This window comes from Rousettus aegyptiacus, unplaced genomic scaffold, assembly GCF_014176215.1.
Source record: "Rousettus aegyptiacus isolate mRouAeg1 unplaced genomic scaffold, mRouAeg1.p scaffold_m13_p_16, whole genome shotgun sequence".
NCBI classification, from domain to species: domain Eukaryota; kingdom Metazoa; phylum Chordata; class Mammalia; order Chiroptera; family Pteropodidae; genus Rousettus; species Rousettus aegyptiacus.
In genome coordinates, this window is record NW_023416291.1 from 45,488,911 (window position 1) to 45,496,883 (window position 7,973).

The 7,973-nt window shown below is 51.4% G+C and overlaps 1 pseudogene; it reads right to left on the minus strand.

Annotated features, from left to right (window-relative positions):
• Window positions 1-402: 402 nt before the first annotated feature.
• LOC118612730 lies at window positions 403-521 on the minus strand (annotated as a pseudogene).
• Between the last annotated feature and the right edge of the window lie 7,452 nt (window positions 522-7,973).

The window sequence follows — 7,973 nt, forward strand, 5'->3', positions numbered from 1 at the left end:
TGCTCACGGCCCCTGGGAAGCCAGGTCCAGCGGGGATGGTGAGCCCAGCACATTCCCGATGGCTGTGTCCCTTACACAGGGACAGAAACCATTTGGTACCATCTGATTCTAAGCAGGAAAAAAAGCGCCGAGTGGCCAGGGATGGGGAATCCCAGAACGGAAGAAGAAGGAGGCCAGGTGAGATACCTGGTCTGGACAGACAGACTTACCTGCTCCAGGGAGGGCTCAGCGACAAGGGAAGAGGCAGGCTCATTTCATATTCAGCCATTTTAGGGTGAGCTGGCATTTCATGAAATAGGCCTTTTAATTTTATTTTTTTAGGTGAGGCAACCCTTGGTTGGCCTCACAGATTGCGAGGACCTTGTTATCTTACGATCCCTTATTTTTTATTTTTATTTTTTATGCCTAAAGCACCTGGTCTTCCTAGGTGGTCTCCCATCCAAGTACTAACCAGGCCCAACCCTGCTTAGCTTCCGAGATCAGGTGGGATCAGGCTCGTTCAGGGTAGCATGACCGTAGACAAAAATAGGTCTTTTTAAACTAGTGAATTTTAGTGATACAGAAATCTCTGACTTTTCACCAAAACAATAGTAGCTAATACTGGACACCTCAATGTGCTGTTTAAATATTGTTCTTATATTAACTCAGTTAGTCGTCACACACACACAAAAAGTCTAGAATAGCTACTATTGTACCCCCAATTTACAGAAGAAGAAACCGAGGCACAGAGAAGTTGCCAAACTTCGCTTCAGACACCCAGCTGATCAGTGACCAAGACAGCTGGCTCTGATCCGGCTCGTTTAACCGTCATCAACAAGTGATGACGCTTTTTGCTGGTGTCCCCCCCGGCCAGGGTCCCCACAGAGAAGACGACACCACATCCTTGAGGCAGGAATAAAAGTTGTCTCTGGAGCCAGCATGCAGCATGAACTGGGAAAAGAGCGTACGTCTGTCTGCAGGGGTTATAGAACATGCTGTTTGCCCGCGATGAACTTAAAGTCCAGCTGGAAAATAAGATGCACATGGGAAGGCGGCCTTTATCTTATGTGTCTCTGAGACGACCCACCAAAACTCAGGAAACAGTAGAATACACAGCAGAAGAATGCATTTATGTGCATTCTGGGGAAATGACTCAGACGAACGTGGGGGAATGATTACCTTTGGGGAGGAGTGAGAAGAAAAGGATCGGGGCGGGCGTTAGCTGTTGCTGCATTGTTTTATGTCTTTAGGGAAATATCTTAAACAGAAAATCGTCGCAATAAATAAACATCTCTTAAACATTGTTAGTCCCTGGAGAGAACCAAATGTAAGGCCAGGTCCCCGCCCATGAGGAGTTCGTTTAGACTCTAGTTGAGTAGACAGACATCTCCAGGAAAAGACAATTTAAACCTGCAGGGGGCGAGCTGCCCTGGGTGTCGGAGCAACAGTGGAGAGCAAGCGCTGTAGGAATTCTCAGCTGTGCAAGTAGGAGGATGGGCTGGATGCTCTTCCTCATGCTGTTATTGTTACATCGTTATAATATATAATTACTTGTTAATACGTCAGCTGCAGATGAAATTTTACATGGACACCAAATACATGACAGGTAAAGGCGACTCTGCAGCCGCTGAGCAGGTGCAGGGAGCTGGAGACCTCTCCCCGCCACACACACCCAGCATCTGTTTGTCTCCGTGTTGGCCTAGACACACGGACAGGGCTGGAACAGGCAGAGAGGAGAAAGGAGAGGCCGCCTGGTAAGGGACGCAGGCTCAGCCACCACACACCGGCCGCTCAGGGCCTGTGGGGCGTTTGGAGCAGAGAGAAATGATATGGTCAAATGTGTGTTTTAGAAAGACAGTGCTTGCGGAAGTGAGGGCCAGTCCCGAGGCCGGCCCAGGACAGTGAGGGAAGGTGAGCCTTAGCGGGAGCTATCGCGAAAGAGCGGCTGGTGTGGGGGCCACAGGGCGGCCTTGGGCTCCAAGAGGCCGAGTTGAAAACCCCAGTTCTGCCACTTTCGAGGTGCATATTCTTAGCCTCCCTGGCCTAAGTTACCTCCTCTCATCGGAGAGGACGGCAACATCCGGAAACTGTGAAGCAATGTCCTGCAGATCCAATGGGGTCACGTATGCGAAGGATTAGGGCGAGTGTCCAGCCCAAGGAGAGCTCCGGCCAGCACTGTGCCTCGCCCCGCAGCCGGTCATGCCGCTTTCCATGCTAGGACAGAGGGAGGAGGCGGCCAGCCAGGCAGGCTCTGCCAACAGTGCTGTCATCCGCCCTCGAGGCCGAGGAGGCTTGGGGAGCAAGAAGGGATTTGTACGAGGTCAGTTTCTGCCGCAGCAGCATTGCTGGATGAGTGAGTTCTGGATGAATGACCTCGTCTGGAGACACAGTTGTCCTGTGGGTTGGGACTCCGTCGACTTCCCTTTGGGAGCTGACTTGAGGGGAGTCGCTGAGGAGAAGAGAAGCAGGCATCCCGGGAGCAGAGGCTTCGGTGCAAGGCGGGGAACCAAAGGGGGTCCTGGTGTCTGTGCTCGTGTACGCAGAGGAAAGTCAGGTCAAACGAAGGCTTGGGTAGCGGGCGGACTGCTACGGGCTTAGAGCCCAATGCAGATGGCGTCAGGGTGTCCCTCGCTGGCCCCGGGACGGTGAGTGTGCGTGCGTGCCGAGGCCGGTGGTTACGTACGGACTGGCGTTGATGCACATCAGCCTCTGACGATTTTGATCTTCCTGGGTAGAGTCACTTCTTTCTTTGCCTCTTATGGCCCTTCTGCATCACCGTTCAATTGCGACTGCTACAGCCTGGGCTCGGGCCTACCGGCGAATCCCAGGCTCGACCCTGCCCTGTTGGCCAGGAGGATATTACTCTATCAGGCAGCATAGTACAAAGGCCCAAGGGGCTGCCTTATTTCTTCACCTCTAGGATAAGAGACGCTGCTGTTAAAGGGCTGGGATTAATGGGATTCCGTGAGAGGATGGCAGGTTACAGGGTCCGCAGTCTACTAGGATGCTGATGAGAGACAAAGTCAGGAGGGGTCCCACAACGTGAAGTCAACGTTGGTGGTGGGGTGTTGCGGGGGTGTCTTCATTGCCTCTGTCTTCCATTTGGTGCCTCGGAGATGATAATACAACCCTCGGAGACAGAAGGAAATGAGACGAAGTGAAACCTGTCCCAGGGGGATCAGTTTGGGTCCCTTTCTTTAGATTTACGGGGTGTTTGTTCGACACGTGGGGGCACCCTCCTTGCACCACAGCTGTGCCCAGGAAGAAAGGGTGTACGCAGACTGTGCGGGGTCCCCCCTCTCCCCTGTAAGTCCTACTCTTGTAAGTAACTGCTGAGATATTGACCACGTGAGGGTTACCATCACGTGAACTGCCCGGGGCAGGATCGCCCTCAAGAAGGAGGTATTTGGCAGCTGAGGTTGACTTTTCAGAAGCATTTCCATCTCAGTCACGTCGCCTGGTGCTCACTACACACTGAGGAGAAGATGACTTAGCTCTGCAACCCGGAGCACCCAGGAGAATGCCATTTCCTCTCTGGCCATGGAGCTGGAAGGACGTGCTTCCGAGCGTCCAGCGGCTCCGTGCCTGGCTGTGGTTTCTGCCAGCCTGAGAGAGTAAAGCGGACAGCTCAGAGACGAGCAGAGCTGGGAGGTGGGTGGGGAGACTTTGGTCTCAGCCGGTTTCACCTCCAGCCTTCCCGCCCTCCAGCTCCGTGGGTCAAGACGGTGCTTTGACATTTTTGCTCCTGATGGTGTGAGTTGGGTTCCTGTCACTTACAACCCAGAGAGCCACAGACAACCAACCGCTGGTTTAACGCTATTTCACTCAAGATGTAGGAGAAGCCGGGAGAGATGAAGTAACTCGTCTTCCATCGCTAAGCTGGTCCGTGGTAGGGCTAAGCCCGAACCCAGTAGATTGAATTATATTGATTCCCAAAGCAGTCCTCAACTCAGTAATAGTCACGAGCCTCTGCTCTGAGTCAAGAACAGTTCAGTGTGAAGGAGCGGATCACATCGCTTTTCCTTGAGGGTGTTTGAATGAGAGCCTGGAGAGGGGGTGTAAGGGAGGGCAGCGTGGCAGGCTGATTCGCGAGCCGCGTTTGCTTTACCAGCCCTTCAGAGTTGTCATTCCCCATCCCGACTGCATAGTTTAGACGCGCACATTCAAACCAGGACAGAGGATTTGTCAACAGGGTCAGTGGGTTTATATTCAGACCCTAACTTACCAATTGTGCGCCCTCGGGCAGGTGTCTCATTTTCCCTCGTTTCTTTGGCTGCGTGAGAATGATACTTTCGGATATGGCGATTAAATGAGACGGTATTCGTGGAGGTCGGCGGTGCCCTGGAATGCACCCCATGCATCTCGTACCCAGCAGCATCACTAGTGTTACCATTGGTGTTGGTCACACTGAAACCATGGCCGACGGCCGGCGTCCACGAGGCCTGAATCTGTGGACGCACACTGTCCACTCCTAATGTCGATCTCCAGACAGGAAGGCAAAGGGCTTGACCTGAAAAACAAATCTGAAACATTGCTCAAAGCCAAAAGCAAAGGCTTTGGGTGGAGGCCCACGGAATTTGGGGAATTCCCTTTTTCCCCCACAGCGGGGAAACCGGAGGCAATGGTGTCCCCTGGTGGGCAGTTTGAATTCTGCAGGAAACGTCCCTGGGTTAGACCCTTGGTGCAGTTACGTCCCGCCCTAACGTTCTGCAGTTGTACCTAACACTCTGTCTCATGTGTTTAAAGGATGGGTTCTGAATGCAGATGTCCCCGGGTGTACAGCAGGCCCCCTGGGAATCTCTGTGGTCTCTTACATCTCAAACATCTGACCCGTTTGCCCTCCGATGACTCTCTCTGAGGTTGGGGTTGAAATATTAGGATCGGAAAGATGGCAAAGCCAGTCAGAGAGCACACGTTGGGTGCTCAGTCACGAGCAAACATCGCTGTACGTTTGGGTAGTTCGATAACAGCAAGGAGCAGCAGCCTGGGATGCGTACGAAACGGCAACAGAGCATCATGAAAAGTAAGTGAACTTTGGAGGTTGGACTTCTACCTCTGTCCTTGGTGGCGGTGATTTGGGATAACTTCCTGAGTCACTCGGAGCCTCCGTTTCCTAGTTTGGGAGTTGGTTGGACTCCTTGGACCCTAGAATTTAGGAAGTATTTAGGGTCATTAAATGATTTAAGGCAAGTCAAGTACCGAGCACTTAGCATGAGCTTAATAAACATTCGTTACTTTTCTCTATGCACTGACTAGGCCTCTCTCCTCCAAGGTCCCGCTCAGCTGCACGATGGTATAAATATTCACAGAACGTGCCTCACCTGCCTGCGTTGTCGTGTCCTAGACAAGGAAGTGGGAGAAGGGAGAGGTAAAGGGAAAACTGACAAGGGGCCGTAATAAGGTGGGGAACCCAGAACTCTCAAGCGGTCCTCGCGGAAATGTGACTTAGCACGACTCCTTTGGATGCATCGGATCTGCTCAATCTGGCCACGTGCACTTGTCATGACCCAGAATGTCCAGCTTTGAAAACACCCAACAGAAACGTGCTCAGTTTTTCACCACAAGACACGTGTAAGAACGTTGGTGCGGGAGCATCTGAGATCGTTTCAGTTTGGGCTCAAACAAACGCTCATGAAAATTAAAAAACAAAGCAAAACAGGATGTTCACAGCAGCACTCATCGTAACAGCCTCAAAGTGGAAACAGCCCGAACGCCCATCCAGAGCGACCAGACAAATCCCCTGTGATATGTTTCGTACCTCGGAAAACCGAACAAGAGGAGTGAACAAACTGCAGCCACCCCCAAGGCGGATGCGTCGCGCAGACATCATGTTGAGTGAAGGAAACCAGACAAAGGAACATACACCATGCGATTCCGTGGAGATCCAGTTCGAAAACAGGCTGGGTTAATCTGCGGTGTTAGAGGTCAAGCTCGTAGCTTCCTCAAGGGTCAGTGACAGCAAGAGGGTACAAGGGAGCTGCTGGCGGTGGGGTGTCCACATTCTGCTTCATGATCTGGGTGCTGATTACACGAGAAACTCGCTCTGTGACAGTGATTTAAGGTGTACATCGACTCTTCATGCGCTTTCGTCTAAATACGTTATACTTCGATGAGAAATTATAAAGATGAAAATCGGGGAAAACGTTATGTCTTCGATCAAGAGGCTCATACTCTTTTTGGGGAACAAGGAAAGAAACAACCAACTACCATCCACATACGAGACATGTTCTACGACAGGAGACAGACGACCCATGAGCTGTGAGAGCCCGGAATGTCCCAACCGGGGACCCTGGCCCCGCAGCTCAGGGAAGACTTCTTCTGGGAGGTGGCTTTTGAGCTGGGCCTCAGAAGGAGAGCCATGCCTAGCCAGCCTAGGAGAGCAAGAGTAGGCGGCTGAGTGTAGCAGAAGGTGCATGGAAGGACCAGCAGGAAATGAGGCTGAAAATGTAACAGAGTCAGATTCTGGAGACTCTCAGGTATTGAGTTAAAGAATGTAGTTTAAAAGCCTCCATTAAGAAATATACTATATATATATATACACACACATATATATGTATATGTGTATATATGTGCGTATATATGTCTGTGTGTGTGTGTATTTTTTTTAGCCTAAAGCATAATAAATGGCCTGGGCAAAAGAGAGAGGAGCTAGAGAGACCAGTCAGAAGGCAAGCATGGGATGATGACTTGACTTCGCAGTGAGTACCTAAAACAGGACAAGTAGAGACGAGGAAAGGGTGAAATAAGACAGTGGCGTGTCAGCCTGGGTCGCCGGCTGGATGGAGCAGCACGCACGAGAGAGGGAACATGGGAAGTGGCGGAGGTCTGGCGGGAGGGAGGAGGAGAGAGATGGGCTCCGTTTGAGCTTCAGGTGTCCGGGGACTATTCAAATAGAGATGTCCAGGAAGTAACAGGCAATTTGGATCCGGAATGCAAGATGGGGCGTCGAGTGGGGCTCTGGGTGCGGGATTGGGGAGTTCCTCGCATAGGATGGTAGTTAAGGCTTCGGAATACGTGACGGCAGGTGGGGAGGGGGCAGACAGATGGAACCCTGACCGTGGGCACGTCCGGACTGCTGTCTTTAATGTCACCTCTCACAGAGTCCCTGGCTCCCGTGCCCTTCGGGCTGCACGCTCCTCTTTACATCCCTCTGGGTGGATTCCCCCGCCTCCCCTCCACCCATCCAACTTGATTTACCCTCGCAGTGGGCTTGCCTCAGTCTCCTTCTCTTTGATGGTGTTTTCTCAGGTGATGTTGGCTCGGTTTTCTCTTCTGCACATCTATCGCGCGTGCATTCGCTGATCTTCTAATTACTTGCCCGTGTCCTCTGTTAGTGGAGACACACGTTCAGCTGTCACAACGGAGGCCAACATAACGATGGCTTCAACACGGCAGGGGTTTGTTGTTCTCTCATGTGATAGTTGGCGTGTAAGCAGAACGAAGCTGATGAGCTGATTTCATAGCGCTGGAGACCTAGGCTTCTTCCAACCTGTTGCGTTGTCATAGTCTAAGATAGCTGCCGTTGCTCCCACCATCTCATCTGTATTCCAGCCAGCAGCGGGAAGAGACAGGAAGTGGAGGGAAGGTCCTTACCATTTAAGTCTGTGTCCTGGAACTTGTGCACGCATCGCTACTGCTTGTATCTCTTTTGCCAGAACTTAGTTACTTGGCCTCCCCTAGCTGCAAAGGAGTCCGGGAAACATAATCTTTAGTTGGAGGGCGGCTATGTGCTTAACTAAAACTCTGGAGTTATATTGCTAAAGAACAAAGGGGGGAATGAATATAGGATGATAGCTAGAAGTCTCCGTCACATGTCTTCCCATTATAAGCATCTTCTGCGAAGAAACCATGGCGTGGATGTTCAATTAACCGATGAGCGATTTTTATGTGTACGGTGCACCTTTTCTAGTTTTCCTTATAGTATAATTCGCTTGTCTTACTCAAGGGTCTATAACCTTGAATACAAGGACCAGACTTCTGCATCCTTATATCTC